At 50.0% G+C, this 25139-nt stretch overlaps 1 protein-coding gene across 23 annotated transcripts in view; it reads right to left on the bottom strand.

The window, feature by feature from the left end:
* Positions 1-25139, bottom strand: part of PCBP3 (poly(rC) binding protein 3) — a 308429-nt gene that overhangs the window by 86084 nt on the left and 197206 nt on the right. For 21 of the 23 annotated variants that reach the window (XM_051998342.1, XM_051998341.1, XM_051998332.1 and 18 more), the window contains 2 exons: positions 16399-16513; positions 7253-7327 (listed from right to left, as the gene is read on the bottom strand). The gene's annotated coding sequence lies outside the window, so the exon portion shown is untranslated. The remainder of the gene's footprint in view (positions 1-7252; positions 7328-16398; positions 16514-25139) is intronic. The other 2 variants (XM_051998322.1, XM_051998323.1) reach the window with 1 other exon arrangement.

Below are 25139 nucleotides of genomic sequence, written 5' to 3'. Positions count from 1 at the left end.
TTGCCAACAATAAGTCTAGGAACTCGGGGATCTACATCAGACATCTGGGACGAGTCTCGTTTGAATTGGCGGCTCCAGGCCATCGGAGATAGGGCCCTGAGGATTGTGGGGATGACGCCCAGGTCTCAATCAATTTTCAATCAAATCCAGCTGGGATCACTTTATTTCAAGCAAACACTGTCGTCGGCCTCTTTATTTTGGACCCAAGCGGGGACATAAGAGCCAAAGGTCAGATCTCCGATTGCTGAGAAGCAGGAGCCGGTGGGATTTCCATGATTGTTTGGGCTCAGCTCAATGAAGATGACTCTCAAATTGTTTATGTTTAAAATCTCTGTGAAGTAACTCTGCTCTCAAGATAATGGTGAATACGAATGCCTATATTGGATTTAACATATGTTTTTACCATGTTTAACATGGATTGGATTGCTCGCCATCTAGGAGATGGGGTGGAGGGTGGGGGGAGAATTGGAACACAAGGTTTTTCAAGGGTCAGTGTTGAAAAAATTATCCTTTCATATGTTTTGAAAATAAAACCTTTGATAAAAAACCATAATAAAAAAGAAATAACAAATAAATCTATTCTGGGTAAAAGAAAAGGAAAAAAAAAACTCTGCTCTGTCCTTACCAATTCTGTGTCTTAATGGATTTACTTTGGGATTTACAGAAGCCTGGAGAATATTCTCAATTAAAAAAGCTCACCCTGGAGAAAGTCGCCCCCCCCCCCCCAACCCACTGGCAGCATTTCTGCACCAAACGTCCTGAACCCTAGGAAGCATCTCCCACATCCATTAATTTTCTACCTAGTAACATATTTTTCTTGGCAATGTTCCCTTTTGTTGAATTCTTGCTAATATCTTTTGTTTTGATATTCTCTTGATTTCTGAATCTAGCCCTCCCTTCTTCCCTCCCCAGGGAGCAACCCCTAGTTACAAAGAATAAAAAGGAAAGATTAAAAAATCAATTCAGCAAAAACCAAACAAATAAACACATGGCTTGAGTCTGATGGCATTTGCATAAAACTCAATTTGCTTGATTGAGACAATCAGGCCATTATTCTGGAGTTTCCTCCCTTTCCCCAGCCCCTATTCGCTAAAAGTGTGTTTGCTCATCTCTTCTTCAGGGCCAGGTTGGACCATTTTGTCACCAACAAAGGGAGCGGAGCCTTCCCTTTGGAGGGAGGTCACGGGGCCTCAGCCTTTGGAGGAGATGGTCCCTTCCAGCACTTGCCTTTTGCAATTCCAGGTGAAGCAGCTGACCCTGCTCGGGGTCCCTGAGAGCCGAGTGCTTCCCGGGCATGAGGGGCGCCCTCGTGGGGGGCTCCTGGCTTGGGCCTGGACCCACATTTAGGCCATGCTCATGCAAAGAAGGTTTCCCTTCTCTCTGAACCTTGCTTCTGGGTTCAAGCCCCGCTCCAATTCTTGTTAGCCGTCTCCCTCCCTGAGCCTCAGTTTGCCCCCATGTTAAATAAAGGAGTTGCTGCCCCAGGTCACTCCCGGCCTGAGATGGAGGAGGCTGTGACTGGGATTCTTCCCTTGAGGCTCCCAGGAGCCTGGCTGGTTGGGGACCAGGAGAAGAAGCTGTGAGGGGCCCATGGTAAAGGGCTCCATCATCTTCTGGGGCTGGGGGCCCTTCCCGCTGCCCTCCCGGATGTGGCTGCAGCTGGCTGGCAGGGCCCTGAGCCTGGGCCCTCACTGGGGATCCTTCAGGAGCTGTGTGTGTGTGTGTGTGTGTGTGTGAGTCTGTGTGTGTGTGTGCGTGAGCATGTGAGTGTGTGTGTGTGATAGTGTGTGTGAGTGTGGATGTGTATGAGTGTGAGTGTGTGTGTGTGTGTGTGAGTGAGTGCGTGTGTGAGAGTGTGGGTGTATATGGGTGTGAGTGTGTGTGTGAGTGCATGTGTGTGAGTGTGTGTGTGAGTGTGGGTGTATATGGGTGTGAGTGTGATAGTGTGTGTGTCTGTGTGTCTGTGTGTGTGTGAGTGTGTGTGTGTGTGTGTGAGTGTGTGTGTGAGAGTGTGTGAGTATGGATGTGTATGGGTGTGAGTGTATGTGTGTGAGTGCGTGTGTGTGTGTGAGTGTGGGTATATATGGGTGTGAGTGTGATAGTGTGTGTGTCTGTGTGAGTCTGTGTGAGTCTGTGTGTGTGTGTGTGATAGTGTGTGTGTGTGTGTGTGAGTCTGTGTGTGTGTGTGTGATAGTGTGTGTGAGTGTGGATGTGTATGGGTGTGAGTGTGTGTGTGTGAGTGAGTGCGTGTGTGTGAGTGTGAGTGTGGGTGTATATGGGTGTGAGTGTGTGTGTGTGTACACGAGCGTGGGCACCCTCCCTGCCTGATAGTGGCTCTGAGCCTGTCACTGCAGATCCATTCTCACTCCACCTACGCCTCAACCTGAATTATAGTTAAGACCGGCAGCCCCTTCCCTCCCACTTTGCCTGTTCTCTGGCCCCCCTCCCTCCCCCACTCTCTGCACCAGCAGTGGAACAGCCTCCCCTCTCCCTTGGGAGGGAGGGGGCCAAGAAGGAGTGGGCAAAACAGTATTACCGACTATTTTCTGGCTCAGCGTCTGCGGAACATGAAACCACCCAGCAGTCATTTGTTTACAGCTTTTCATATTAAATTTTGATTCCCGCAGCCTAATTATTCCCATTAACAGCGAGTGCACCTTAGCACCCTTAATCTCACCAACAGGTTTTCGTAATGTCGGCCCGGTGCACATTAGTACAACGCCCACCCCGCGGCGGGCAGGAATGGGCGCCAGGACGCGGGAATGGGCTGCAAAGGCAGAAGAATCAGCGGCCCCAGCCCAGCCCCGGCTCCTCTCAGGCTGCCTCAAATTCTCTCTGTCTCTCTGTCTGTCTCTCTCTCTGTCTCTGTCTGTCTCTCTGTGTCTCTTTTTGTCTCTCTGTCTCTGTCTGTCTCTCTGTGTCTCTCTCTGTTTCTGTCTCTCCCTCCATCTCTTTGTCTCTGTCTCTGTCTCTGTCTGTCTCTCTGTGTCTCTCTCTGTTTCTGTCTCTCCCTCCATCTCTTTGTCTCTGTCTCTGTCTCTGTCTGTCTCTCTGTGTCTCTCTCTGTTTCTGTCTCTCCCTCTATCTCTTTGTCTCTGTCTCTGTCTGTCTTTCTGTGTCTCTCTGTTTCTGTCTCTCCCTCCATCTCTTTGTCTCTGTCTCTGTCTCTGTCTGTCTCTCTGTGTCTCTCTCTGTTTCTGTCTCTCCCTCCATCTCTTTGTCTCTGTCTCTGTCTCTGTCTGTTTCTCTGTCTCTCTCTGTTTCTGTCTCTCCATCTCTTTGTCTCTGTCTCTTTCTGTCTCTGTCTCTCTCACGCAGACACATGTAGATGCTCTATGTTACATATAATACAAAAGGTGTGTGTGCAAGTACACATCTGTACACACACACACACACACACACACACACACACACACATTAAAGTCTGTTCTCGTTTGGGGGGAGCAAAGGCAGCTGCCTCTTTCAGGGCCCGGGGCTCGCAGCTCTGACGGAGAAGCCCCATACACGGCACCGGCGTCTGCGATTAAGCTGTTTGCTGGATACACGAGGGCTGGGGGACGAGAGTCGGGTCCAGGACTTCCTGGGGGTAACTCCTTCCTCGCCAAATGGGGGAAGTGTGGAAGGCTGCTGGGCCCCGGGGGTCCCGGCCAAGCCCAGGACCGTGCAGGACCAGGGCTTCAGAAACTCTCGGCCCGTCCAATGTCATCTGGCGTGTGCTGCTGAGGTAATGAAGGCTGAAGGGCTGGGGTGGGGACACTCAGCGACACACTATTGGATTGATGTGATTTCATTCAATGAGATCTCTGTAAAGAACTCTGCAAATTTTAAGGTGCTCCATAAATGCTGTTACTGCCATTAGTATCGTGATTGCAATTTAGGGAAATGAGGCATCATTCAGAGCGCCCAACGAAGCCCCAAGACTCGGCGCTGAAATTTGTAAAAACAAAGGTAGCAATTTGGGCTGCAGTCTACAAACATTTTGCTCCTACTGAATACTTCGAAGGATACGATCAAGAAGCCAGAACTTTTCATCAGAGCTTTAAAACCCTTCCCAAACTAACCAAGGAAACATTCCCAGCCTACAAATACACTCCCTTATCCTTCTGGAAAATTCCGCCAATAAATAATGTTGGTGTGGAAGCACGATCGCAGCCCAGTCACTCAGTCACTAAACACGATCCTGACTCACAGAGATTTAGGAACATTTCTGATCTTTGTTTCCGTGGCAAATGTTCCAACCCCCCCCCTCCCCCCAAGATGGAATGAAAGCTCTCAGAAAATAGCAAAGAAAAGCCAAGTCCCGAGAGGAGAGGAAGAGGGCCCCGGCCCCCACTGCCGGGAAGGTGTTTTGGGGAGGCGCCTAAGGAAAGATTCCCCAAATCAAAGTCATCCTTCTATTTCCACTCATCATAATTTGCCGAACATTACGCGCCAAACACTCACAGCAGGAGAGCCATTTCTCCCCCATTTGTTTCCATCTAAAGACAATCCCAACACAAACGTAAGCTCGAACTGCAAGATGATGATTATTATAGGAACTCATCTTCCTCTTCCCAGAGCCCCTGGGTTACCAGTCCCCGTTTAGAGACTGGGAACAGGGTAAGAGACTTCCCCAGTAATGTAAGCACTGGGCTGACGCCACAGGCTCTTTCCCCTCCTGCTAATGACATTGACTTGACATTGCTCCATGATCGGTGCTCACAGTGAGTGGCGAGAGCCCCGGGCTGGCCACCGCCCGTCCTGTCCCCTTGTCCTAGGGCATTCCTATTGCCCCAGAATCAGGGGAAGGAGAATTCTAGAGAATAACAAATGCAGGGACTAAGCCCCTTGGGTTAGCGTTCAAATTCCCAAAAGGATCAAGACAAGAAACAGCAGGTAGAACCCTAAGAAATGGAATTTATTACCAAGCATTTTCTAACTCCCGTGCTATTAAACGACATTCACAGTCTCTCATTTCCTTCTAAAATAGAGAGAGAATGGCCAACGGGCCCCATTACTCACTGGTGATCTAGCTTTAATGTCTTCAATGGGGGGAAAACCTGACCTGTTGGGGTAGAAATAGAAAATCAGATGGAATCACGGGGCAGAATCTGAGAGACAATGGAGATCCATGTCCAAAGTCACGTAGTGAACCCTTGGCCATCTCTTTAAAGCCATGTTAGCCAACTGTCGTTATCTTAATAAACAGGAAAATCACCTAACTCTCACTTTTATTTCTGGAAAACTAGATGAACATAAATCGCCATTTCCTAACCCTTGACATGGGTGCCATTTTCATTTCCAGAGCCGGAACCGGTCATTTTCTCTGAAAGCACCCATGGCCAGGGGTGAGACACGAGGAGGAAAGGGGAACCCAGCTTTGCTAGCCATTCATGGGCATTAGCCATGAACGAGAACGTTGTTTTTGCTTGACAAAAGCAGCTGTGTCTTCTTGTAGATAGAAGACATTAATGATGGACTGGCGATCTGGGGTGTGGGCGTTTGGATAAGAGAAATAATAAAGCCGCTGTGTTTCAAACCACGTAATACAAACTTTAGCATTTTCTAAGTATAAATATAATGGATATTTATATCCCTTTAAGTTAAAGGGATAGCTTGATAGCACAATCACAAACCTCCCAAACATACAAAACAGTTTTGACCCCTCTCGCCTTATTTCTTTGAAGCAAATTCTCCACCCAAGGTGATGGTTTAGAAAAGGGAAATTTGGAAATTATTTTACTTTTTACTTTCTATGAACTAGAAGATGAAAATAGAAATGCTGCCTACCATTCATTGTTTTTAAATAAATGATTCAAAGGAGTAAAAAAGGTCATTAGGATTTTTATAATTAACATGAATACTTAATACCACAAATATAACTTAATCCAATTTCAGACAGTACTCTCAAGAAAAGGAAAATCCATCTGGCTACCTGGGGAATTTTGTTTGTTTGTTTGTTTTTCCTTAATCTCAAATGTAAGCTCATTTTATTTAATTCCTTTGCATTTGTAAAATGATTAACCTTTTTCCACCCTTGAGATAATTCTAAAAAAAAAAAAAAAAAAGCAACAGGCAAATACAAAAATCATTTTGTATTCTAAAACAGCATTCACAGCCCTAGATTGGAACATATCCCAATTAAATGACAAGCACACCAGTTAGAAGAAAAGTTCCAGCTATGTTTTCCAATCCCAGTATAAAAATTGGATTGATTTTAAGCTGATGGAGCACAGAGTAGTTACATTGGACCTTTTTTTTTTTTTTTTTTTGAGTGTTTGTATTTCTTGATCCTAAAGCACAATTAGAAAGATGATGGCTTTAGAAATGCCTCAGTCCAATGACCACTTTGGGACCCGGCTGATGATTTTTCCTTGATACGTATAAATGGAACCAAATGGAAAGAACTTTGAAAGAATTTAGGTTGGCTATAGTCACAAAGAAGTCAGAGAGGATAGCCATTCTAAATGTGAGGAAAGAAAAATCCAGGATACTTCCTTTTCATAAGGCATAGTTAACTCATCGAATAAGATTTTTTTAAAATGAAAACATTTATTTTCTTTCCTCTTTCCAAGCTTCCATATCATTAAATGGTGCACGCATAGGAGAGGACTTTGTAAAGCATAAATCCACTTCCAGCAAACCCAACAGATACTTCATAAGTCCCCGTTGGATGCAAAGCAATGTGCTGGGCACTAGGTAAATGGCATTATGAAAAGCTGAGAATATAATGTCAAGGTGGTCTCTATTGAAATTGAACATTTGTAAAGCTATCAATTATTCACCCAAAACATTTATTAAACACCTTTACTGTGCTATAGACTTCTTTTTTTTAGAAATAAAACTTTCTATCTTTCTAATTCTAAACCAATTTTTAATATTTTGAATTGATCCTCAAAAACATTTCTGTATTGCCAAAGCAAGCAAAAAACCCCACAAACCCTGAAAGAATTAGCATATTTAATTAATTAACATTATAATGTTAATTAATGAATTAATATGTTTAAGGGAAATAAATTCATTTGTATCTTGTCAAATAATAGGTTTATAAAACTCCAATTTTCCTTTTTTCCACTTATGAAGAAATTGATGCCCTTTATTGTTAGTTGTGATCAAATACGCTCACTCAGTGGGCTTTGTTTTAAGCTGTGAACCTCCTTGGTCCACCTGGTGCTCTCCCCCTCATCAGTCTTTACAAGAGAAGTCTATAACAGCATTTTAAATTTTCTGAAGTTCTGTCCCCTCAGAAAAGTCTGTTTTAAAATCTCCTTACCTCAAATCAAAGCAGCTTTGCTGTTAGGGACCGATTTGGTTTGATGCGGGTTTCGGACAGATGGTCACTCTTTCCCTGTTTGGAGAAGATGACAAATGCTAAGGGGAGAAAAATAATCACAGTGATATTTTGTTCTAAACCGGAGAGCACTAACCCTCCCATTGGCCTTGGGAAGAGGGCCACGTGATGGGCACCAATGGCACGTGACCTATTTTTCCCCCAAATCCCTTGGTTTCCTGGGCATGGGATGCACCCAATACTGCCGCTGCTGTCATGTCAATGACTTTGGGTTGGTTTAAAGGTCCACTGAACAAATCCATCTGCCTCCAGGACCCGAGGCAGCACCAGCCAAGCCCTTGTGAGAGGGAGGGTGAACAAAAGCACAGGCTCCCCGATCGATCTCGCCATGGCTTTGGGTTTTATTTGGCTTTGTTTGGTTTTCTATAAGAATCGAGTTAGGGATTGTTTGGGCTGCTTCTTCTTGAACCAGCTCTTGGGGCGTTATCACGCAAGCTTCCTCGGAAAGCCTGCCCTCGAGAGCACGTTGGGGCAGGGGCCGAGGGTTCCCTCCAGGAAGGGAGGCGCCGCGTACCCCGCGAGTCTGACTCCCGGCACAGGGACGCCCGACCTTGAGAAGTCGGCATGAGGTCAGGGACAGGAAGGACGAGTCACGCTGACCGAGGCTGGACATGGGGCCTACTGTGCGCTTCACTGACTGACTCACTGTGGGACACTGACCCAGGCTCTTTCTTCTGAGTCAATTCAGCTCCACAAACTTTGTTGAGCTCTTATGGTGGGTAAAGCACTGCCCTAGGCACTGGGGAAAGCTAACCTCCTAATACCCCAGGTCCCTTCCGGTTCTAGAGTCCACGTTCTCCCATCAGTGCTTTTACGTGTTATTAACTAAGTGCCATTGTCCTTGATTGGCCACAAGTACTGAGCAGGGACACTGCGAATGGATCCCAGTTCAGGAACCATTAAGGTGCACATGAAGAAATTGAGAAGTCCCCTAGGAGCCCTGGGTGAGAGGGACAAGGTCCACAGAAGCAGCTCCCCTGAGAGAAGTGTGATGGGTACCAATGGCGTGTCACCTGTCCCTCCCCATCCCCAAATCCCTCGGCCTGTTCCCCTCACCCCAAATCCCTCGGCCCAATTCCCTAATTGCCATAGCCCTGAGGCCAATTGGAGATTTTCATTAAGATTTACAAGCTTAAAGAGAACCCTCAAAAGGGGCCTCCGATGTCCGTTTTGGTGCCAGGTAGCTTAGCCAGAATCGAGCCTGGTAAGGAAAGAAATGGATTTTGCCCCTTCAAGGAACAGTGGAAGGGCGCGACCTGCCCGGATGGGGAGGAAGGCACATTTTACCACCTGACGGGGCGAAGGCCCAGGGCTGGATTTTGCAGCTTGGGTTTGATGATAAGAGAGTAGCATTCCTCCCCCCATCAAGGGAGCAGGTGCCTCTGGGGTTGCAGAAGGAATGCCGGGGGGGGGGGGGTGGGTGGGGTGGGGGGGGCAATTAGCCAGGCAAGCTTTCTCCAGATATCCCCCCCACCAGCTGCTGGAACTGGGGGCTTCAAGACTGCTCATAAAGTGGAGGCCTCTGTGTGCAGCCAGGCCGGGTTTGGCCATGTGGGCAGGTAAGGGTGTGACACAGGTGGCAACCTTGAGCTTCCAGAAGTGGCTGAGAAGTCGGGCACGGGCTACAGGTGGGCTCTAGAGGAGATGGGAGGGCACCCACCATTTGTCCTTGCCTTACAGTGCAAGCTGCTGGAAGGCCCTGATCAGGGAGGGCCCCCTTGGAGGCTTCGAGGAAGGCTCGGGAAGTGGGGTTGAAAACAGGCAAGGGGAAGATCGAGGGGTTGAGGCGGGGGCCTGTCCCTGCCGAAGCTGCAGCAGCCCTGGAGCACATCGTGCCTGGTCGGCCGGGTCATGGGATGATCCCTCCAGTCCCTTCCAACTCAGTGATTCTGGGAGTGCCGGGTTACATCTGCAGAAAGGACGGGAGCGGCTCCCAGGGCACCGAGCTCAGCTTGTCGCCAGTGGGTAGAAGGGGAAGCAGAGGCCTGGCCTCCATCACCTCGGACCTGTGGTGAACTCAAGAGCCCCGGCTCCCTCATTCCTCCTCCTAGGGGGTCACTGCCGGAGACTTGGCTGCCCGGACTGGACTACTTTGTTCCGTCCTTGAATAAAATGATTCTAACCAGGAGCCGGGTGACCCTGAGTGGGCTGGAGCTCATTGGCCAAGGAAGTCAAGCTGGCTGGCCGGACGCACCTCGTCCAACTTAGTGGCTCCAGCAAATAAAAAATGAGCTTTTGGCCGAGGAAAGCGGGAACATGTGCGTGTGCACATGTGGGTCAGTGTCCCACGGCTCCCTGGAACCGTCACCTCGAGTGTGACTTTCTGTGCCCCGACACTTCTATGGGAACTCGTTCATGTGCACAATGAGTCTGGGCAAGGGCAGCAGGGGCATTATCTTAGGGGCGAGAGCCACTAGCCTCTGCCTTCCATGGTGTCCATGCCCTCTCTGCCACGGTCTAAACCGCCTGGGGCCTTGGAAGGGCCCCGGCCCCTTTGGGCACATTTTGCACTGCCCAGACTCTGTGGCCAAGGAGAGCTCATCACCTCCCAGGCAGCTCTTCCACGGTGGGAAGGCCCTCACATGAGACATTCTGGGCACGTTAAGCCAAAATCTGTTACTTTGCAACCACCCGGATCATCTCAGCACTCTCAGAGCTGCCGTAAGTTGCAGGTGAGAGGGAGCATGAATAAACATGGGCCACAGCTGGCTCCTGACTCTGAACACCCGAAGCTTCCACCTGGAGCTGCTCTTCTTATACTGTGGAGAGGCGACGTCCTTGGGAGACTTGGGTGGCAAGACCCGGGAGAAGGAGGAACGGAGGAACGGCCGCAGCTGCGTGCTTGCCAGCCCTGATCGCTCACTTCCCACTCCATTGCCCGGAAGGGCAGGTTCCCACTGTGGGTAAGTCTGCCCTTCGAGACCTCCGCAGCGTTAATCCTCAGGACACGCCCGCAAAGGGCCCTTTTCTACCACCCAGAACTGCGTTAGACCCTGGGAACTCTGCTGGAGAGAATGCTGCATGGGTGCGAATCCTCCCAGGACTGTCGGGCAAGTTCCTTAACCTCCGGGACAAGCTTCCTCCTTGATGAATTTAAGGACTGGAGAACTGGTGGAATCAGGAGGCAGCGAGCTCCCCCTGCTTGGGGCCTTTCACCAGAGCCTGGCCAGGGACTCACCAGGAATAGCCTAAAGTGGGACTGCAAGGGAACCTTCGGAGGGACCTCGCCAGGTCTCAGTCTGTGATTCTGGGGAGGCTGGGCCATTGTCGTGACAACGCCCCCCCCCCCCAACCCCCGGGATGGCCACCCTGCCCTGGGTAAGGGCCATTTCCCCCTGAAATCCCAGACTCAGAACGGGTATAATCCTCACAGGCAGAGAACAGCAGTTTAATTTAGCTCCTAAATAATCTTCTAAGTAAACTTTTGCACGAGTCCAGGGGCTGAAAGGGGTTTTGTAGCAAAAATGAAAGCAGGATTAAAGAATCAGGCCAAGCTTTGGAGGGATTAAAGACACTCAGCTACAGTTTGGTGAAATAGAAATACATCTGGGCTTGCCAGTGCCGAGGCCGGGAACAGAAGGGGCTCAGACAGAAGGAACATTTGGAGAGCTGCTTTCCAGTGAGATCGTTCATTGCTGGCCATTCGCTCTCCTGGAGAAAGCCATCCCTCCATTTTGAGAGCCCTGGCTGGATTTCCCAGCATCCTCCGAGTCGTCTTGCTGGGGGACCCAGAACGCACACCAAGTGTCCCCTTTGGCTCTCTGACAAGGAAATCCCACTGTTTAAAATTCTTGAGGATCTAATAGCTGGCAACACTCTCCCCCTGAGGATTTAGGCCCAGTTCTCTCAGGCCTGTCTGGGGGACACATGGAAAAGCCGCAGAATTTTCGCTCATCAAACAAAGGCATCGGTGATCTCCATTTTCCTCCTTGACCTTATATTTTCTAGCACTTTTCCCTGCCTGCCTCAGCCGAGGAGAGCGCTCCAATAAACACGAATCCTTTAGGGCACTTAACTGTGTTCCTAACAGAGATGACTAAATCCCCAAACAAATGGGTAGCTATGATGTAATCCCAACCCCGCTTCCCAGGCAGATCCTGGGACGTACACATGGTGTATATATGAAAGTATATATGTATATGAGTGTGTATACCTTCGTCCTGGTCTCCTCTGCTTTAGCGTCCTCAGTCATAATTATTCAAAGTCAATTCCACAAGCTTCTATTATGCACCTACTGTGTGCTGTGTGTCGTGCTATGTGCTAAGATACCAAGGAATAAAAGAAATGGTCTCTGCCCTCAAAGATCCTCCCTTTGGTCCCATGTGCCGGACCTATGTGTACTAAGAGTGGGCAACATAAAAACTGAATGAGTCTTTGCCCACCAGGAGTGTATTTTCTGGTGGGAAAATGCCGCCGGGGGGGGGGTAGTGGTTTGGGACCCTGTGACTGGGGAGTAAGGGAACGGGGAGGCTTTGAGAGTAATTGCTCGATGTGGCCCAACGTGGTCATGGCTGCTCTGGCAGTTTTGTAGAGACTGGATTGGAAACAGGCTGATGCACGAGGAGGCTCTTCCAGTGTGATGAGATGCGCGTCTTCCCACGTTTGGGGCCCTCATCCTCCGAGGAGAAATGTCCCGGCTCCCTGAAGCACCTCCCCCAAAGCTGGCCTGCATTCATTTGTTTCAGGGCTTTTCCTCCTCAGGATGGCCTGCACCAGGAAGGGGATGAACCCCTACCCAGGGCCCCGACGGGAGACCGTTCTCTTGCGCACAGCCCCTGCCTCCATCAGTTGGCTTCCACCCCCCCCGCCAGAAGGCCCCACAAGGAGCAAGGAGGAGGGTGATGGAAACGAGCGCCAGGTTCCACCCGGAAAGCATGGTGAGGAGATTCCGTGGGACGCAGCCCAGACCGACATCCTGCCGGGAGGAATCCTGCCGGCTCCCTCACAGCCGTTCAGAGAACCTCATTTATTCAAACTCTGCTAATCTGGCTTTCAGGAGCCTTTCATCTGGGATAGAATTTTCCTTTTGCGCCGTCCACAGAGAAGAGTCTGCTGGCAAATTAATCCCACAAATTATAGTGCAGGAGGGGTTCAGGGACAGGCCGTGCTCAGGAACGTTACTGTGGGGAGACGAATGATTCCGGGAATGCCGGGGAGTCCTCCCTGTTGGATGGAGTGGACGAGCCGCTCCTCCTCACGGTTCAGGCTGGTGAGGGCCCCTCTGTTTAGGGGTGACTCTGGGGGGGGCGCACGTGTTTATGGGTTATATGGGAACCGGGTAAGATGCGAGCACGAGTCACTGGTCGCCGCCTGAGGCCTAGAAAAGGGGAGGCCCAGAGGATGCAGAGGGGAAGCAGGGAGCACGGGGCCTGGGCCGTGCTCTGGATGGGCCATCTCGGTGACTGCCGGCCAGTTAGGGGCAGCTGAACCAGCCGCGAGCCTCCCCTTGTCTGCGAGCAGGTTGATCGTGGGAGGGGGTGATGGAACCGGGAAACTAAAGCAGAGGCTGCTCTCCTGCACCGGCCGCTGTGTCCTTCCCTCTGTGGCCCCGAGCAAGGTTAACAGCTCACGGAGCAAGCGCCCGGCTCTGACTGATGGCTTCAGAAGGGCGTGAAGAGGATCCAGGAGCATATCGGAAGAGGAGGGGAGGGGGCCGGTCCCACAGCGGGAAGGGCAGATGCTCTTTTCCTCAGGGCCGGACCCCGCAGACAATGCAATTAGCTTTCCTGGTTCACCTTCGGCCCCCATCCAGCAGAGGCTGCAAGGCCGGGACACCCCCCAGCGGCCCCACAGGGCTCCTGCCCCTCAGGACTATGAGCATGGCCCCCACCTCGGGGCCTCTCCAGAAGCAGTTCTCCCCCCGGGGCATTCGAGCTGACGGCGGCTCAGCAGGGGGCTGACCCTGGCAAGGGGAAGGGGACGCTCGGGGTGGGGGAAGGGGACCCTCCGGGGTGGGGGAAGGGGACGCTCCGGGGTGGGGGAAGGGGATGCTCTGGGGTGGGGGAAGGGGACCCTCCGGGGTGGGGGAGGGGAGACCTGACGCAGGCCCCCGGTCCCGCTTCTCTCTGCACCACCTCAGGGACGGTGAGGGCTCGAGCTAAGGCTGAGGGATCCCTCCGGCCAGCAGCGACAAGCCTTTAGTAAGCGCCACTGCATGCTGGGCCTCAGAGGGAGCTGGGACAGATCCCTGCCCTCAAGAACACAGCCCAGGGAGAAGAGGCTGGAGTGCAGACCTGGCCTTGGCCCCCTGACCCATGTTAGCCGGTGACCATCTAGCTGAGCCTTCGTCTCCCCGCCCATAACCTGGCAACAGTGATCATAAGAACAAGGACCTCTAGCAGCAGCCACCATAAAACATGGGGCGTCTGGGGGATCCCGGGGTCACAGCCAGAGACCTTAGAGGCCGCCAATTCCGGTTCCTCATTTTACAGAGGAGGAAACCGAGGCAGCCACAGACTTTCCTTGCCTTGCAAAGTGGGGGTCTGAGGTGATCAGATGCCCCTGATCCCGATTCTGCTGATTCTGCTCCACTTCTCATAGAGCGATCCAGCCCGGGGAAATGCCCTCTGCCTGTCGCGACTGACCTGAGCAGCAGCCGGGGCCGGGAAGAGAAAGGTGGAAGCTGGGAGGGGGCGCTGAGGGTCTCAGCTTGGGCTAGGATCCTGAGCGGGAGGTGCTGCTGGTGGGCCTCTCACCACTGGAGACGCCACGTGGAGCAGCCCTCCTTCCTTTTCCTCAGAGAATATCTCACTATGCTTAGGCTGGGTCCCCGCCCCCAGTGGGACAGACGTCTCATTCTCTGTAGTCTCTGCCTTAAAGCATCTCTCTCCAGAAGGTAACTTCATATGCAGTTTGGACCAGGGTCACCCCAAAACATACTCTTTGTAAATGGGGTCGAGGGCTTCCTACCAGTGGCAAAAACTGGACCCTCCCAATGGAGACTCTGATCAAGAGGCAGGTGGTTCCAGGAAAACAATGCTGGTCCTGCCTGATCACAAGGTCGGCCGGAGCCCCTGTTCTCCAGGGCACAGCCTCGGGCGAGCCGTCCGGTCTCAGAGCTTCAGGGCCATCACCTGTGAAAAGGGGCCTGGAGATTCTCCTCCTCCCTCACGGGCGCCATGAAGGCGGACTTCGGCCAAGGCCCTTCTCCTCTGAGCTGAGTCTCTGGTTCCTCATCTTTAAAAAGGAGGAGGGGGTCTCTAGGGTCCTTTCCGTAGTGCTTCTAGTGCTACAAATAAGCTAGTGGAGCTAATGTTTCCTAAGCAGAACAAGGGGGCTGTTCCCGTCCCCCTCGCAGATGAGTCCCCCCCTTTTCCAGACACGGATGGGGCTGTCCTGGGGCCCACTCTCAGCGGCTCCTTCTTACTCGGAATCAGCGGCTCCCCCCGAGTGCGCTGCCGGCTGTCGGACACTGGATGGACCCAATCCCCTTATCACTTAAATCTCAGAGGAACCCAATGGAGCTGCAGCTTCTGATCACGCTTTCTGGCTTATGGCAAGGACTGGAGAGCTCTGGTGTCCCCTCTGGTCCAGGGCTTGGGACCGGTCGCAGACCAGAAGTATTCCCCGATTCTCACGCACTCGGGGGCTCCAAGGGGGGGGCGACATCCTCCCTCATGAAGTTCTGAAGCAGAAGCTGGACGCCGACCTGTCAGGGACGCGGAGAAGGGCGGCCTTGTCCTGGTGCGGGTGGAGATGAAGCTGGGGAGGCCTCAGTTAAGTGATTCTGCCCTCTCTCCCCAAGAGAGCCCCAAGTCCCCAGCACAGGGCGATGAGGGGCTGAAGGGCGGCCCTTTATCTGGTGTGATACAGGGGAGCTGGTCCTCGAGAGGCCGGGCGATGGGCTTCAGTCCATCCTTTAATGGGTCACGCTGTTCTAGGGGCCCCTACGGGCAGCCCTAGCTCAGTGCTCGCGTCTCTGCTCTTAGCAACTGGGGGAGACGCTTCCCTGGGACATCAAGAGAGAAGTGGAGGCAGCCGGCTTCCCAGGGCCTCTTCTCCACATGTGACAAAGCCCTGCCATGGGGAGAGAAACGCGGCCCTCCCGCTCCCCCCGGCCCCTTTGTTCCTTCTAACGGGAAATGAAATATCGTCAGCCGTTTCCTAGGCTCAAATAAGAGGACGACCTCAAGCGAAAATTACTTTTACTGTGTCTCACAAAATCTGAGTGTGTGTGTGTGTGTGTGTGTGTGTGTGTGTGTGTGTGTGTGTGAGACAGAGAGAGAGACAGAGAGAGAGAGAGAGAGAGAGAGAGAGACAGAGAGAGACAGAGAGACAGAGAGAGACAGAGACAGAGACAGAGACAGAGAGAGAGACAGAGAGAGAGACAGAGAGAGAGACAGAGAGAGAGAGACAGAGAGAGACAGAGACAGAGAGAGGGAGAAAGAGAGAGAAAGAGAGAGAGAGAGAGAGACAGAGAGAGAGAGAGACAGAGAGAGAGAGAGAGAGAGAGAGAGAGACAGAGAGACAGAGAGAGAGACAGAGAGAGAGAGAGAGACAGAGAGAGAGAGAGAGACAGGAGAGAGAGAGAGAGAGAGAGAGAGAGAGAGAGAGAGAGAGACAGGAGAGAGAGAGAGAGAGACAGAGAGAGAGAGAGACAGAGAGAGAGAGAGAGAGAGAGAGAGAGAGAGACAGAGAGAGAGAGAGAGACAGAGAGAGACAGAGAGACAGAGACAGAGACAGGAGAGAGAGAGAGACGGAGTGAGAGAGAGAGAGACAGACAGAGGTGGGTTCAATACATAAAACTCATGTGAATTTCTAAAAGCAAGAGGCTCCAAACCGCCGAAGTGAGCAGACACAGCTCCTCCTTCATACCCACCACTTCAAGGACAGATCTCAGCCTGGATAAAGGGGAAGAGGAGAGTCGGGAGAGGGGCCGGGGTCCCTTCTGCAAGGAACCTTTGGAGCGACCGCTCGGGGGCCTCTAGTTCAGGACGGGATCACTTTTAACGGGGTGACCTTATGTCCCCGAAGGTTGGGGCCCCCAGCGGGACGGCCTCCGCCCCGAGACACCCGGGGTCCCTTGAGAAAAGTCCCGGACGCCCGTGGGGGTGGGAGGAGTCACTCACCTTGCCCCATAAGCTGCCTCTGGAGTTCCGAGGGGGAATCAGCAGGCGGCGCCAGATGCTCTCATCTTAGGGCGGCCGATGGGGAGTCTCAGCGGAGGCGACGGGGCCACACTGGCTGAAACACAAACACATTCTGGGGTGAGCCCGACTCTACGCCCGGGTCAGCTAGATCTTCCCCAGCCGGTGCCCCGCGCCCTGGGCCTCTCACCGGTGCCCGCAGGAAGTCGCCCTCCCAGCTTAGCACCCTCACTTGCCTTGGGGATCCCTGGGGGCGGCGCCGCCTTAACCCTGACCCTTTGACAGAGACCATGTCCCTCGGTTCCCCCTCGTTCTCCCTGGGTGGGTCAGGAGGTCCCTAATATTGCCACCTGCTCCACCGGCCCCTCTTCAAGGTTCTACGGGCACTTGGGGGCAGTCATCCATCCCCCGCCCACCATCCCAGCTCCAGCCCGACTGAGGGTCTCCGGGAGTTTCTGGGCCTCACAGTCCATCGTCTCGGAGGCTCTTTGGTGCTGTCTCCAAGTCCCCTGCTGGGCTTTGACTGGCCAGAGCCCTCTTGGGAGGCCGTGCCCATCCTCGTGCACAACCAAGCTCAGCCCGCAGGCCCCGAAGGAGACCATGAGGAGTTGGGAGGACTCCATGGATTGGGAGGACTCCACGGGGTTGGGAGGACTCCACAGGGTTGGCCCCCAGGTTCCCGGGGACCCCCTGGTCTGAGCTAGCAACACCAAGTGTTTACTCCTTCCGGGCGTTGGGCCGGCCCTTTGTGCTCTCCCTTCATTGGAACAATTGCCTCAACGATCCAAAAGCATGATTATGAGAAAGGGTTCCCAGGCTTCCTCCCTCTGCCCAAAGGGTCCATCACAGGAAAAAGACGCGTAAGTGGGGGTGAGTGCAGAGGCCCAAGGGGAGGCGATGAGGAACCGGCCTCCACAGGCACCGCTGCCCCTGCACGATGACGCTCCTCTCACAAGTCGCCTGAGATGTCCCCACCGTGCCGCCCCCAACCCTCTGTCCTGTGCTCGTTTCACTTTTTTCTTCTCCACCTCGTTGGGAAGCCTTCGAAATGTTCACGTTTCCCTGCTCGGTGAAGATGTGGCTGCGGCACCTTCGTGTGACCGCAGGCTAACTGTCCCCCACGTCAGCTGAATTTCAGGTGTCCAACCGGGTCTGGGACTCACGGCTCGGGGAATCTTGTCCGAACCGATTCCTTTCAGGAGGAAGAAAAAGACACCTGACTGAACGCTGCCTCCGGGAGGGGAGGTGGGAGCTGGAGGAGCGTTTGAGGAGGAGGGAGGACATCGACTTGACTGGCATCCAGCCTTGCTCCCCAGAGGTGAGTCACGAGTTTGCTTTGGCCAAATAGGAGAAAACCGGAGTTCTGGAACGCTGCAGCAAGAAGACCATCTGGGGGCTTCCTTAGTGAAACGTGGCTAAAGTGTTCCCACGACAGGCGTGAACCGGACTGGAACATTCCCAACCCTCCACACCCTAGTTAGGGGACCGAGCTCTGCGTCCTGGCCCCGACGTTAGTAAATAGCCAGAGAAGTTCCTTCCTGTCAGCTATGGGCTCCCGTTACAGTTTTGTCACTTCTGACTTTCCCATGATCCTATCTGGAGTCTTCGTGGTATTGCAGTGATTTATCGATTCCTTCTCCAGCTCATTTTACACATAAGAAAACTGAGGCAAGCAGGGTTAAGTGACTTGCCCAGAGATGGGAAGTGTCTGAGAGCATATTTGAACTCTTATCTACGTGCCACCTTGCCGTCCTTAAGGAAGGTTAAAAAAAAAGGGTTTAAGAGGATATGAGATAATATCAATTAAAATAATCACCTCCCTGTCTTTGTGTCTCTCAAGCCTAGTGTCACATCTGGCATACAGTAGGCGCTTACTACATGCTGGTTGGAAATTGTGGTCTAGGAAAGTAATGGAATGCTAGTGTTCTATAAGAGACGCTGAGCAGGGGAACCTCCGAGAAACCTGGAAAGACTTACAGGAGCCGACGCGGAGTGAAGGGAGCAGAACCGGGGGGACACTGTAAACAGTAACAGCAACACTGGGCAATGACCGACTTTGATGGACTGCTCTTCTCAGCCATACGGTGATCTAAGATAATGTCAATAGGCGTGTGATGGAAAATGCCATCCAAATGCAGAGAAAGAACTATGGAGGCTGAATGCAGGTTAAAGCAATTTTTTTTCACTTTTCACTAGTTTTTTCTTTCTCATGGTCCTCTCTGGCTCTGAGTCTGTAATCTCATGAGTCCCTGAACATATGGCTAGTCTCATGAAAATCAAGGGATCTTCCTGACTTCCAGCCTTTGGCATATAGCCATGACCTTTGCTCTCTGGCTTGGAGCTCTTCACCGGAGAATCCCAAAATTTATCTGAGCTTTACCCATGTTTTATTTGAGCATCGCTCCCCATGATTTGTTGTTTTCTGAAAACCCTGGCTACTTCACCTAATGTACCCAAAGCTGAATTCTGTTTTCTGTTTTGCTGATAAATCCCTGGCCCAGTGCATGGCAAACAGTAGGTGCTTAACAAATGTTTAATAGATTAGATTGCATTTGTCCTGCTCGTCTCACAGCTGTCTGCCCTGGTTTCTAAGTGCCTTATGATTCTATAGATGAGCTTCATTACTGTCAGTTTAAGGGAGATGATATATAAGGGTTCAAATCTGTACCAATGAAAACAAAGCCACTGTTCTTTCCCTTGCATCTTGCACCCCCTTTTTTCCTTGTACAAATTAGAGGGTCAGACCAGACGACTTCTGTGGTCCTTCCCGCTCTGGGATGCTACGGCTTCATTCCTCTCCAAATGACCTAATTAAATGGACCCATGATCTTTCTGGTCCAAGACAATCAAGGCTTGGCCCTAGGTGGGTCCCAAGGTCCTCGGTGACTTCTGATGTGGGCTACCCTTCCTTTGTACCTCACTTGGTGATTGCTTCCATCCCATTCCCGGGGCTCTCAGTGTCCCGATGTTCCTCTTCTGGGGGTTTGCCTTCCCCTCAGGGGACAAGCACAGATCTCCCCCTTTCTGGCTATCACTGTATCACATTACAACTGCCCTCTCTGGCCCCCAGCCTCCTCTGCCATTCTCCTACTGGACTGTTTTGGCCCCAGGTGAAAATATGCCCCATTAAGTCCTGACTTACAAACCCCTGATCAAAGTGAAGCCAGACGTTGACTCCGTGGTTGGTTGAGCCAAAGGAAGCAGGATCATGAATCTAAATGAAGAGGGAACGGGGACAGAAAGGAGCTTAAGGGATGAGTGACAGTAAGGGAGCAGAACCAGGAAAATGGCAGCAGCACAATTGCATCCTCTTCCAGAGAAACCCATTGGGGCCAGACAGGGAGAGTCCCGGAGCGGGGTGGGGGGAGCCAAATGGACGACGCTAAGAATGGAGGTGGACAGAGCTAAGAATGGAGGTGGACAGCGCAAGCCCATGAATGACCACAGCCAAACACAGGGTGAGTCTGGATCCAGAGATGCTACTGTCAAGACCAAGTGAACACACCAGCCTCGTCTCTCTTCTCCACCCCAGAGCGGTCACTCAAAAGTGTGGGCAGCAAAGCTTCTCCCCAGCGAGCTCCCTAAAGGACTGAAGGGCCGTTAGACTTTTTTGAGAACTTCACGATCCCTATGGGATCATTTCCTTAGTGAAATTTTAGAGATCATACAGTCTAAACCTCTCTTTTTACAGAAGAGGAAAAAGATGCCCCAAGGATGGAGACACAGGACCAAAATGATTCAGGCAATTAGTTATAGAGATATAGAGTTATATAACTATAACTATGGAGTTATAGAGATTTGGATCCAAGTCCTCAGTCTCAAAATCTAGGGGTCTTTCCCTTATGTTAACTACAGTTTGGGACCTGCTGCTCCATGACCTCTTGTTCAATTCATTCCCTATAAAACGAATTAAAAAGACATGTGACTACTGTGTGTTTCCAAGGTAGAACATCTGATGGAGAATTTCACCCTGACTGGCATCTGACCTTCGTGCCTTCATTGGTTGTACTTCTCTTCCCTCCATCTCCAGCCTCATTTTCGTGTCTTGACAAGGAGGGATCTTTCAAACCTTCTGGGAAACAATTTGGATTTATGTAATAAAAGGGATCCATTGACTCAGGGGTTTCATCACTGGACATTTATTATAAAGAGGTCAAAAATAGTAAGAAAACACTCATAAAATATTTAAAGCAACGCCTTTTCTAATCGCGAACAATTGGCAACAAAGCAGACAACCATTAAGCAGGGAATGGCTGGACGATTCTGGTACGTGAATGTAATGGAATGTTGTTGTGCATAAATGGTGAGGCATCCAAGGACTTCAGATCATCATTGGAGAGCTTGTATTATCTGATGCAGAGGGAAATAGGAAGAACCAAGCAAACGATATGAACGACTCCAATAAGGAGAAGGAAAAGATCATTGAAAAATGCTAATAATAACGGCCACTCTTATCCTCAGGAAGGGGATGGGTAAAGTGCCCCGATCTTTTTGTTTTCCATAGGAGAGGTGAGAGGCTATGAATACATACAGAAACACCACTGATTTTTCAATTGAGTTGGCTCAATTTTTTTTTTTTGTTAGAAGGGAAGGTGAATGATGGGAAGCTGGGGAAGTACGGATATCAGAACTATAATAGGATATATAATATAATATGAAAACTGCAATGCAAATAATAAAAGGAAAGCCCACCATGATGGCCTGTGGTAGAGACATGAATCGAGACTAGAGATTTGATTTGCAGGAAATGGGGGCAACTGGGGAAAGGGGAAGACCCAAATGACTACCTTGGGGTATGAGGACTCCATCCAGGGATGCAGTGTGTCTTTAACGTAGCAAATGAACTTTGAGATGAACACTGCCTTGTGTTGAGCTCCCCTGTAGCCAAGCTGGTCTTCAGACAACAAAGATGTCATCAGTCCCTTCTACTACCCTAGGGAAGGGTCCCATCCTGTCTCACCTGGATTCCTCCTGTCAATACCCTGCTCCAAGTCTCACCGCTGCCGAAATCATCTCCCAAAGCCCCCTCCTCGGCACAGTATCCGTCCTCTCCAAAACCTGTAGTCACTGCCTAGAACCTCTTAGATAAACTGCCAACTTCCCATCTCAGCTTTTAACACAATTTCCATAAAGATTGGAAAGGCTCAGGAGAGTAGCACTGCATATAGGGACTAGCAAGTCTTGAGAGGGGGCCGGGGCAAAGTACGGCCACGCAGATCAAGAGAGGCAGATTCTGGAGCGCTCTGATCAATGATTATACAGGAGATTATACGGGAGACCCAGAAGCATAATAGGAAGTGAAAGAACTTCAATTAGCTGAACATCTGCTGAACACACTATTTCTCTATCTCCGTCTGTCTGTCTCTGTCTTTGCCCTCTCTCTCTCTTTGTTTTTGTCTCTCTGTCTCCCTCCCTTCTCCCTCCTCCTTTCTTGCTTCTTTCCCTTTCTTCACTTCTGTCTCATCTTTCCTAGAGCACTTTTTTGATTTGCCTTCACGGTAATGTCCTTATTTAAAGGATGGATGGACCCGAGAGGGGGAATGGCTCCTCCTCTGCGTGGCTCCCCAGTGATGAGGACCTGATTTCTGGGATGTGAATGATGAGATTCTTGGGGGGCGGTGAGCACTCCGTCCTAGGGTCTGTGAATGAGGACAGAGAGGACTGGGCATTGACTTGCGCATTATACTTGCCAAGAACGGAGATCAGAGGTTCTGAGAAACGCTAACTAGGATCTTATGGACTAAAAATTTGACAGAGGGAAACGAGCCTCAGGAGGGAATGAAGGCTGTCAAGAATGAAATTCTAGAGACAGAAAGAGAAACCGTTTTAATGAGGGAAGGGCCGGCTGTCTAGATGGATTCATGGGGATGAACAGAGACCTCATCAGCCCACGCAAAGTTTTAAGTGGAAGAGACAGACTATCCTGACCATCATGAGAAATGACAACTGAGTAATTTAGAGAAATGCAAGAAAACGCAGAGGAACCAACGAGCAGGGAAAGAAGCAAAACCAAAAGGAAAATGGGCTCGGTGTTAAAACACTGGGAATTAAACAACAAAAAGCCTTTAAAAGAAGTCAAACCAGGCGCCGGAAGAGCTAGCGATGGCCACGGAGGGCCCAAGACACAAACGCTCTCTCCCTCTTCACAGCCCGGAGAGGGGGCTGCCATTGTGAGGGAGCCCGACTAGAGCCAGTGGGTTTGCTTAATGGTTTCTAGTTACAAGGGATGGAGGAATCAGAGGAGGTGGATGTTGGCGATGTAACTGTTGTTTTCTCCAGAAATGACTGTGTAAAGATAAATGGCATCAATAAAGCAACCTTTTAAAAAATGTACGGAAGCTGGGAGCAAGGACAAATCACCAGGAGAGAAAAAGCTGACATGTGACATGATCATCTAAGAAAAGGGGGAGGCGAGAACGCTGCAGAATAGCTGGAGCTGGGGAGAAGAGGGAAAGACCAAAAAAGTATGTGTGCATGTGTGTGCACATGTGTGCTTGCATGTTGCATTGTTTGTGCACACACGTGTGTCTCTGTGTGTAGCAGGGGAGAAGAGTCAGAGTCAGGCTCTGAGTTTGCACAGCTGGGCTGATTTTGGGGGGTCTCTCAAAAGTCATCTATCTTTAGCTTGTTTGCCCCAACTCAGATTCTCCCCTGGGAATCTCAGAATAGAACACGCTGGGTCTCCCAAGATGTTGGCAAATCAGGTTCCTTATTTCCATCCAAATATCCACCTCATAATGTATTCTAAGTACAGAGCAGGACTTATTTTACCCCAAATGAAGGAAACAAAACAATATAAGAACTCAGAGTAGCCTCTTAATTAAAAAAAAGGTAAGATGAGATATTGAGAGCTAAAGAAGTCTTGATTTGCCTGCGAGCATCCTGAGGTTCTTGCACCAGCATCCTAAGCAAAAGGACGACAAAAATCCCTGGGAGAGATGAAATAAGAGATAGGAAGCTCTGCAAAAACACCAAAAGACACAATGATAAACAAACACAGACTCTTCCATCTAGTCCAAGACATCACAAGACTTCATTCCTTGATCCTGAAAATCCTCTGAGAAGAACCAACTTGAAGCCAGAGTAGGACTCAGGGATAGATAAGTGGTACCCCGATTCCGGCAGGCAAAGACCAGCATAGACCACACTAAGCCATGGCTGGAGAAAGAGTTAGGGAAGCAGCTGAAGAGCAGAGTACCTGCAGTCTGCCATCCATAGTCCTGGAGGGCCAGAGAAAGATGGAGACGATTCTGGGTTAAGAACTATGTACAAGAAGCACCCAAGAGAGTGAGAAGGAGCAGAGCCCAACCCCATCGCGATGCCCCCAAGGAAGTAGGAAAGAGAGAGAGGAGTAAATGGAAGAAAATGGAGACTATATTGAAGCAATGCTATACACAGAGAGAAGCCCAAGAGCTGCCAGAAAAAGAGCTTAAGTCCACATCATCTCCCACTGGTGTCCCAGACAAAGACTGTCCTAAGCACCGGGGCCCCAAGGGTAACTGACAGAAGCGAGACTCGAGAGAGAAGCCATGATGTTAGACCAGTGATAGTAGGGAGAGAAGAATGCTACCTAGAAGAGAGGGTGGAAAACCTGACCCAAGAACGGAATTATGTGAGAATTTGTACGGCCCCAGAACAAAGCAGTGTCTCCATGAGACACCGTGAAACAGAAAGATGAATCCCAAAGACCGGGGACAAAACCAGATGGAAATGTAAGGCTTGGCTTGTTCTCGAGGCATTTTAGTGATGTAGAACTCTTTGTGAGCCCATTTGGGTTTTCTTGGCAGAGATGCTGGACTGGTTTGTAACCTCCTTCAACTCATTTTACAGATGGGCAAACTGAATCAGAGTCAAGTGACTTGTCCAGGTCACACAGCTAGCAAGTGTCTGAAGTCAAGGTTGAACTCGGGAAGAAAAGCTTGCTTGATTCCTGCAAAGTGCTCCAGCTACTGTGCGATCTAGCTGCTTTTGTATTAGGACAGAATTGGAAATCAAGTAGATACCCACTGACTGGAACATGGTTAAATAAATTGTGGCACATGAATGCAATGGAATATGACTGTGCTGTAAGAAACGATAAATACGAGAAGTACAAAGAAACATAGAAAGATATGAACTGCTGCAAAGTGAAATAACCAAACAGGAAAAAAAAAAAGATTGGATTGGTCACATCCTGAAAAAAACCCTATCAAAATGAAAACTCAAAATATAGAGCTTTAGGGTCAAAGAGAAAGTACTGTAAGTAACTGAAAATGAGTTCAAGTATATATATATATATATAATAATCAGAGCATTATAATCAGAATTCCATAAGTAGTGGCAGCTGACACTTATAAAGAAGAGGAGAATCTGGAATTTCATATACCAAAAAGGGAAAAAATATAACCAAGAATAATCTATTTGGCAGAATTTAGTATTATCCTACATGGGAAAAAATACCAGTAATGAAATGAAAGATTTCCAAACTAAAAAAGTTTTGAACTTTAATTAAACTTTTAATTTCTTTTTTTTCAGATCATAAGATGGTCTTTCTAGGAAACACAAAAAAGTTAATTAAAAATTAATAAAACAATAACTTCAACAAAATTTCAGGATACAAAATAAGCTTACATAAATCGCTAGCATGTCTTCATATTATCAACAAAACCCTAAAGAATGAGATAGAAAGAGAAACTCCATGTAAAAATAACTTCAAAATGTTTAAACTACTCTAGAGATGATCT

Source organism: Antechinus flavipes, chromosome 4 (assembly GCF_016432865.1).
Source record: "Antechinus flavipes isolate AdamAnt ecotype Samford, QLD, Australia chromosome 4, AdamAnt_v2, whole genome shotgun sequence".
NCBI lineage: Eukaryota > Metazoa > Chordata > Mammalia > Dasyuromorphia > Dasyuridae > Antechinus > Antechinus flavipes.
This window is presented reverse-complemented; position numbering and strand designations above follow the sequence as displayed.